General features: G+C 30.4%; 1 non-coding gene across 1 annotated transcript; it reads right to left on the bottom strand.

Moving 5' to 3' along the window:
* Window positions 1–2,413: 2,413 nt before the first annotated feature.
* On the bottom strand, window positions 2,414–2,577 carry LOC112423461 (U1 spliceosomal RNA). The gene has a single exon (XR_003013940.2). It is a non-coding gene; the product is annotated as a U1 spliceosomal RNA (small nuclear RNA).
* Window positions 2,578–9,918: the final 7,341 nt, after the last annotated feature.

Here is a 9,918-nt window from a genome sequence, read left to right as displayed (position 1 = left end):
TATTACTCAGCAAACGTAAGTTGTATGGCATGTCAATCTTATTTCACCTGTAATATAAGTCATCAAATATTCTCAAAAATATAGTTTTTATGTGGTTTCCTTTCCTGTATTTCAGTTTCGATACAAGTGCTCAAATTTTTCATTTATTTAATAAATAGAAGGAAAAGCATTTGTTCAGATGCAGTTGCAATCATTTGATACTAATAATTTCTTATTAGAAAAATAAACATTTTATAAATGAATCCATTCATTGTACAACCTTCTAAAGTAGATCATTCTCATTTTTTAACATGTTTTTAAACAACAAAAATATCTGCCCTTTAGATAATGCAACTTTCTCAAACAAATATACCTGCAATTGTCAAATATATTTATGAAAAAAACTTATTTTATTGTCTTTAATCATCCAAGGGCAGTGTTTTTGTAGAATATAACAAGTCACAATGAATCAATACACCCAGAATTCAAAAATTTGTTTCTCAATTGGCAAGAGATTTTTGAAACAAAAAGTACTTTCTGCCCTTTGGAAAACACTGGGTAAATTATAACGTACTCAAATCCTATGAGTTGATAAAATGTTACCTAATTAGAAGAAAATCAATGTGATCTTCAGTGTTGAGAAGGAATTCAAAATGAATAAATTCTGGCTCAGTCACAAGGTTAAAAAATGAAAGAAATTTTCTTCTCATTATAATGTAAGTTTTGGTTGAGGTAAGATAGATATAGTATATACGAATGTTATGTGTCCAGTTAGAACACATCACATTATAGGTTAAATTTTATCACTACTCACTTCAAAAACCTTGAATGGCTTCTGATTTTATTTAGAGACAGATTAAATCAATGGTATTTGGGATATGCTTTAAAGCATTACAGACTCTTTGTGTGGTTAATTTTTGTAAAGAAAAATAAATAAATTTAAGCTTTTTTATAAAAGGTCAAAGTATAAAATATTGAGCTCAATAGTTAAAACAATTTCAGCTCCATTACAAAAAAAAAAGTTTAGATATGAAAATGGTATGTTCCTTTGCTTTATATTGGCTTTTTGAAGAAGTCTGGTAGAGACTTTTATTAGCCAATATTCCAACTACAATTATGAAGAGAATGAGAAAGATTAACCTTTAGAGGGAAAGACAGTAACTCTAATTAAAACATTATCCTCGCTACAGGCAAGAGATGTTTTATAATAAAACAACTCACACAATAAGTACACTTTTAATGTGTACTTATTTAATGTGTACTTACACTGCAGAGTAAGGTCATGTTTGCCTAATATGAGGGTGGTAGCTGCTATGGTTAAGAAAATGTATTTTTCTCCACAACCAAAACCTATGATCACCTGTTTACACGTAACCTAGTAAGCCTAGAAGAATAAATGTTGGAGATGCAGAATTTCTCAGCAAATTGAGATTCATGGCTAGTTTTATATCCTCCTATGTAAATATGTTAAAATGGGAAAAGTCGCAAGCATATGCATGGCTTTAAAAATTATAATTTCCAATATGAGTAATGTGTATTTTTTCTGGGCATATTTGATTCAGTCATAATGTTAATACATTTCTTTATTCTCTTATTATAAGAATAAATACTGTATTTGTATGATCAGTAGAAAAATAATCAGTGAAATATTTATAATGGCTTTGACATTGCAGAAAGTAATCTGCAGTTGGCTGAGTAATCTTGCTAATCTTGATCACTCCTGCTTGCCTTTTTTGTGTGTTGATTTGTTGTTGTTTGTTGTGTTTTGTCCATTTCTTTGTTTTTGTTTTTTTTTTTATGGGAAACTTTGAAAAACTGTGGTATTTTATATGGAAAAAAGGCTGACAGACACACACACAAACACAGAGAAACACTTAAAGAAAAAATATTGTAAATCACAAGCCAATGTAATCATACAGGTGCCAAATAATATGTATTTACGTAACACCCAAAGTTCCATGTTTACCTTCACTAATCAGAATCCTTTATCTGTGAAGCAACCATATCTTTAGCTTTGTGATTATCATTTTTTCTTTATGGCCATTGCTCTTATACAGCTCTATAAAAAAATAGAGCATCTTTTTTTATTGTATAAATCAATGTATTATCTCAGTGTTTCTTTGTGTGTTGTATCTTTGCTTACTATTGAGTTTTCATGTTTCACCCTTTTTGCTGCCATATCTATAGTTGATTTAAATTATTGTGTGGTTTGCATATTAATATGCCACAATTATTTGTCCATCCTCTTTGGCTGATAGATACTTGGATTGCATATAGTCTTTTAAAATCAATGAAAACTGCTACTATGAGCATTTTTGTACATGTCAGATGTGAACAGGTATAAACATTTCTGTAGGGTGCTTAAGCAGGAGTAAAATTGTTGAGTCGGAATGACACATCTATTCTTTTTTTTTCTTTTTTTTTTTCTTTCCCTCAGGGGAAAGCGCGAATGCAGTCCCCCACTACCACAAATTATGCAGTTGAGTTTCCCACATTTGGGGAAATCCCAGGGGTCAGCACATCCGGAGTGCAATGGATAAGCCTCGCCCTGGGAAAACCACCTTCGTGATCATGGTATCTCCCCTGCCAGGTAAGTATTACGCATCTATTCTTATTTCCTAATTAATGCCTATAAGTTTTCCAGTTTATTTTTTCAGTTCCAACTATCAATATATGAGAGTTTTTTGCCTCAGGATACTTCCCAACTTATGTCAGACATAAATTGTAATAGCATGTCATGATTTAACTTATGTTTCCTTGATATATATTTCAAAACTGATAAACTAAATTTATCTAAAAATTAATCCCTTATAATATAGACAAGTCATTTAATGAGTAAGAATATGGTCAGAAGAGCAAAATATGTCTGTTCTAGGTCTACCCTAGATAAATTAGGTCTATCCTAATTTATCATAGGAAATTAGAGATAATAAAACTGTAGGTAAGTCAAGGGGAGCTTAAATCACAGAAAGATGTCAGAAATTGGTGATTCGCAGGAGATCACCTGGAAGTCACAGTGAATTTCAGCAATCTTATAAGAAGCTGCCACCACCGAGATTTTTCAGCAACTTTCTTGGAAGCTTCAGTAAATCTCAGCAATTGAATTGTGCATTGTTACCAATTTTAGCAGTCTCCTGTGCCAGTGCTGTTGAATGAAAACACCAAAAATCCAAAAATCTTGACTCTGCTCAAATTCACCTGTAACTTCATTCACAGAATAAGATTTCTTCTTCACTTTGTTTTCTTTCAATGTCATTGAGAGATCTTGGAATGATTCTTAATGCAAACCACATGGAGAAATGTATTCGGAGGGAGTTTCCAGTTTCTCACCTATAATACATGCAACTGTATAGCAGTGATGCTATGCAATTTTCTGGTCAATGCAGAGTTTTTATATGTTCTTTCACCTATGCATAAACCTCTGAAAAACAATAATAATAAAACAACCAATACTTTCATTGAATACAGTAAACATATATCTTGTATAATAGGAAACATACCCATGCATTCTTCTAAAAGACAGAATATATGTCTCATAAATTATTGCATTCATTTCCAATTGATTATGAATACTTTTCATTTGGAAGAACATAATGATTGCTATATTGATATTAAGGAAAATAAATTTGAACAGCTGATCAAGATTGTAACTGCCAGATCTTTCCAATATACAAGCACATTTCTCCTTTTGTGATTAGGTAATTTATATTTTCAGAGATAATTTTCGACACCATTAATATTCTAATTCCCAAAAAGCGTCATTCAATAATTTTAGCACACATTGATATTCCTCACATGAACCATTTGTTGTAGGGAAGGTTTCAAACAGTGATTTTGCAATTACATTATTATTGTCTTACTAATTACCTAGTGTTATCCTATAAAGAAGGATTGTTATTACTTCTCTTTTCACTTTTCTAATTTCACTTAAGAATTTTTTAAAAATTCATTGTTTTATAGTCAATTATGGTCACCATTTTTTTTATTACAGGTCAAATTTGACCACTGAAATCCCATTTATTCATAATAGTTTTATCACTTTGAAACGACGCTAGTAGTCCCAAGATACTTCTAAAAACAGTATTTCCCACCTGGTACTTCCCCTCTATCAGAACTTGAAAAGAAATTATTTTTCTTCAAAGAAGACTTGCATCCCATTAGTGGGCATGAACAAGGGTAATTTAAATATACGTTCTGATTACTCAGTGAGCAGTTTGTAATGAGATTAGCTATATATGCTCTTCCTATTAAGTAACATAATCACATGCACACATACATAACGCTTTATACTATTATTTGTGCTTCAAATTTAATACTATAATTTTTCCTGGCCTGTTTTATTCAATCATTATATCTCTTACTGTGAGAATCATACTTCTTAAAATATCAATATATTTGTTCATATGTATTTTCATATAATATTTTACAAAACAACTTTAAATTGCATTATCAGTATTACTGGTAACAAAAAATATGAGTAGCATTTAATATTTTTTATTATTTTGATATGTTGTATAGGTGAATCATTTTGTGTTTTTTGTGTCCAATTTAACAAATTTTTTTCTACTTGCTTTAATTATATTGTTTTTATATATAAACTTTTACTTATTCAAAATATAAAATATTGAAAAACATATTTCCAGAGAATTTTACTCCCCTCTATATTTTCTCCAAGCTAGTTCATTGCAGTCTCTATTCCCGTTGCAATTTACTTTTGCAAATATAAGTATGTGTGCACATGTAAGTCTGCTCTTACACACACACCCATATATTAAAAAGAAAATGTTCTTATTTGTATAATTTTATTAAGATAATGATAAGAAAACCATCTTATTAAGATATCACAACCAATATTGTGATATTATTAATATTCCTTGAAGTGGAATAAATTAGTCAATAATAAATGTGATATACGTATATATGAGTGTGTGTATATAAAAATTATATAAATGTGTACATATTTATTAGATCCTGCCAAAGCCCCTTTCCATAGGGATATCATTTGATTCTCCTATTATAAATATAAGGATGGAACTGTTTTCTCAAAGCTTGTTAACAGAGTCATTGTTCTATTTCTCAAATATTTTTCAATTTTTTTATTTAAATGCTCAACATTAATCTTTCATAAGATATATTCGCATTTACTTACAATATTGATTCACTGGATAATAGGAGGACATTTCAGAGTTGTTTCAGATGGAATCTACACATTAGAAAGCATCTGAGCTTTGAGATTCTAGAAATTCTAATCATAAAATAAAGGAAGATTGGTAATTTAAAGGTTTGTGTACCTTCATTCTAGGCCAACATTTTGAAATGCAGTTTAAATAAAAGAACCACAATTTTTAATTAGAAATTTCCTAGGAATCTGGAAAGCTAAAGGTCTTCCATACCTGAATGATTCTAACCAGTTCTGGATAATCAATCTAATATTGCATCCAAGGACATTCAATTGCATTATGATTCATGAAGAAGCTACAAAAAGAATCGCTTTCACTGAATTTAACTTATATAAATAGTAAAGCATGGCAGGTCAGGATGTAAAATGTCATGTCAATGTAATATCTATGATTTAATCTTCTGTACAAAAGAAAATGCCACTGAGTTTCCATCTAACATTTATTTTGCAAAAAAATATTATTTGGTACCTTCAGAGCGTTGGTCTGTTCAATATATTTTAAAAGCTGTTGCATAAATGCTTTTTATTAAGGTGAAGTACCTAATAAGCATGTTTTATTTAGAAAAATAATATAACATTAAGAAGTATTTATCTATGAGTTAGGTTAACCTCCATACCTGCACAATTTCAAGTAGAGCGAGTGTGTGTGTGTGTGTGTGTGTGTGTGTGTATTAAAAGTTTTCAGACGCAGTGATTTTGCTTATATCATCAACAGACATCCCATGGTTCTTTATAAACGTGATAGAAGTCTAATATCAAATTCAGGAAAGAAATGAATATGTACAAGCTCAGACTTTTTAAGAAATAATATCCAATATTTGTAAAGTTAAGTATATTAAATTATTATAATCCTTTTTGTTATATTTGCTTTTTCCAATGGATAGTCTCATAATGGCTGCACTTTTAAAATATGCGAGAAAGTACTATTTGGTTTGGACTAGGAAAATTAAGTGGAATAACAAGGATTACACAAAAATTTTTTCAACAAAAAAACTGTAACATGGTTACAGAATAAAGTGATTAAAACAAACTCAATATAATGTTTTGTTAAGAATTTAGGCAAATATCATTTCACGTGACAGCAAAAAACCTGTAAAATGTAAATATGATTTCTCAGTTGTGTAAGTAGAGTTTATTTGTGTCTGTTAGTTTTCTAGGTGATGTTTAGGACAAGTACTATAGGCCTTGCTTTCCTCTTCTGAATCTCAATAAATTCACGTTTATTTAGCTGGAACTTATAGCTAGATCTTTGAAAGCCAAGCATTTGTAGCTAGTAACAAATATCCTATAAAGATTACATGCAAGGAACTGGAAAATCTACAGTGACAAAGCTTAAAAGTTTATGTTAAATACAGAAGTCTATCACACAAAACTTAAATAGACCCTGAAATCAGAATTGAGTAAAGAGAGACAGAAAATCTGCTTTGAATCAAAGAATAAAACTCACTAAGTTTTGCTTTAGCATGTGAATTACCTTTAAACAGTCTTGCCACACACACACAAACATACACATGCACACATATATAGACATACACTCATTAGTTGTATAATGTGCACATATACATTATATACACATATTATATATTCATATTACTTGTATAAGAGACATAGTAATCATGTATAATCAAGCATCAAATTTTAGAAACTACCTGTACATTCCATGTGCTTCTATCATCACAAAATAAAACTGTCACTGATTGGCTAACTGCAAAGTTAAGTTGGTACAATTGTCACTTTACCATCAAAGATTTAATACAGACATTGATCACTGGATAAAACAACTAGTGCTTCTTCTGTGTTGTCCTTTAACCATTAGTCAAGCCAGCTTTATTAGATGTGGAGTAAATCTTCATGCTGTCAGTGTTCAAATATGAGAAGCAGAATGGCAATCCAAGCAGCAAAAAAATAGGTAGTCTGAAATATTACCTAGAAAACTAGATATGACATAAGTAAGAGTCAGTAAAGGGAACAGAAATCAGCATTGTATTGCATTATTAAATGGAGTGAAAGCCACAGTGAGACAGTCACCAAAATGAGGGAAAATTGGTGTAATTATTTCCACAAAGTTTGTGGGGAAATTGACTTTCCACAATGGCACAGATAGTTATCAGTAGAGTAAATCTAGTGTTGGGATATGTAAAGTATCTTCTTTTAATTTTGTCTTGTTTTATTTCTCATTCAATATTTTGGACATTTAGGTTGTTAATATAATCACTTCTTTATATTAAATATGATGCAAGCTATCTATATGCATATTTATACCTATATAATACAGAGAGGTATGCACAAACACACATACGCAGTTATAAAATCACTATTGCATCTACAACCACATGGAATTTTCTTTCTTTCAGATTTATCATACCAGAATTTTTTGAATTGTTTAGCAGAAATATTATAATGGGCAGAAATTTTATAATGCAATTTTCATCTTAAAATCTCTATATGAGAATATACTGTGAGTGAGTGGTTGAAATGTATAGCTAGATCTTTGAAAGCCAAACATTTATTTGGAACTTGGAACTAGATCTTTGAAGACCAATTATTCATAGCCAATAGCAAATATCCTATTGAGATCATGTATGTGTGTGTACATGTTTTAAATACACATAGTACTAATAGAAGTGTGGCGATATAGAGAACTGCATAGGATGTTTATCCAGCCTATTTAAATTATGGAAGAAAATCCATTAATACTATGCTTTTATAAGTTAAATATAAAGATGCATATAAGATACATTTGTCAATGTTGATGGCATCTAACATCAAAATTCTTACTCTGTATTTCAAGATTTATTCTCCTTCATTCCTATAAATAACTCTCAACTCCTATGACCCACAGCATTCTGCCACCTTCCACTGTTAGGCAAAATTTCAGGATATAAGCAAGAATAAAAAGAAATAGTGAATTATTTACTCAAAAAGAGACCGAGAACTGTATTTTTTATACTTTTATGCCTCATAAAAGACCATGAGATCACTGCATTTAAAATCAAGGAATATTAGTTGAATGACTCCAATGCAAACTAGGTATATACCAAGCATCAATTTACAATAATTACTGATTTTTACCTCACTGTGAAAGGTATTGGAAACATCGTTTAAAATCAGGCTAATGGTGCCAAGAGTAACTTTAACTTTGCGTTAACCATCTTTAAAATAGTCTGCTTTTTTCTGTCCCAATATATACCATAAATATTGTCTAAAATTTTTGCTCTAAAAACACAATTACAATTAATTAGTATCTCTCATTCAATATTTGAATGAATACAAAAAATATATATTAAATACAAAGTAAAGTTTTAAGGTAAAATTAATTCATATTTTGGCAATATGAACTCATCATGCTCTGCCTTCCAAAGTGTTTATAGTGTATCATTGGCTAATGTGTGCTTAGACTAGCACTTATTGATCCACCCACAGTTGGTAACACTCCACTCTCTGTTTATGGCTAATTGCCTCATCTACTGTCTTTAAAATGGCATGGTAAGTTAGAGTAACGGCCTCAAACACTATTATATCATTGGTTTAAACGACCCTAGACAGACAATTAATACAGTTCTCCACAGGTCAAAATCTACAGCTCATAATGAAGCATAGAAATCTATAACTCTACCCAAGGGCACCTCTCAGGAGTTCAAATCTGTTCTCTCGGGCAGCTAAAAAGGTCTCATAATCTTTTATTGCACTACTTTTAATATCTGCACTGAAGCACAAAAGGCTTCTTGCTTCTATGCATTTGATTCTTATACTGTCAAATCATATATGGCTTCACTGTAATTTATACTGTGGAACATACATCCATGTCATTTATATATACTAAAGTGAATGTATTAATGAATACTGTTTTAGTGCACTTCTTTATAAACATTTAAATTTTTAGGAAGTAGTAATATCTTCAATTATAACATATAAAAATAAAGGATAATTTACTTAAAGAGAAGACATAAACAAAATATTGTCAAATTTAAATGTAGGAATTTCATCTTACAAAAATGTCTTCAGCTAGCACTAAATATTCAGGATAAAATGTTAATAAAACACATTTACTTTTTATCACAATTCCTGATAATATGGTGAACAGGAGTTTTAAAGAATAAAATTTGATAGAAATGGTTATTCTTAAATTATTCACCATCATGCATTACAGAAATATTTCCACAACTTTTGTCTCATAATTTTCACTATGAGAGAAGAATTTTACCCTGACCCATTTATGTTGGATGTGTTTAATAGTCAGTTTATACAGTATAACAAATAACTATAATTTCTGTGTTTGGATGTACATAAGAATAGCTAAATTGCTTCTTGCAAGCAAATTATTCAGTGGCCACAGAGAAGACTTGAGGCAGAAAATGAGAGATATGTACAATACATTGTAACTGAGTTAAGGTGCTGTCAGTTTAAAAGTGTATCCAGCCAGTTGTCATAGAAAAACAAAAAACAAAAAACAAAAAACAGAGGATGTCAAGAGGTGTCTGAACCACTGAACCACCCCCTACAAACAAAAATAAGACTGCAATTTGCACTAAACACAATAAATCACACAGTTCTTTTGTAAGAAATGCTGTTCTCTTATAAGAAAAACACTACCCTTGCAAGAAAGGTAAAAGTTCTGGCTACATTCCCCACTAGAGGAATTTGTCACAAGGCTATCACTTCTCCCATATTGATTTTAAATTCTCTTTTCTTGTGTCTAAGTGACTAGATTTTTCTCTCAAAACATTAGATCCTTGAGTCATTTTACTCTTGTAAGGTCA

Source organism: Macaca nemestrina, chromosome 3, assembly GCF_043159975.1.
Source record: "Macaca nemestrina isolate mMacNem1 chromosome 3, mMacNem.hap1, whole genome shotgun sequence".
Lineage (NCBI taxonomy): Eukaryota > Metazoa > Chordata > Mammalia > Primates > Cercopithecidae > Macaca > Macaca nemestrina.
The sequence above is the reverse complement of the archived record's forward strand: the minus strand, read 5'-3'. Positions and strand labels throughout refer to the sequence as shown.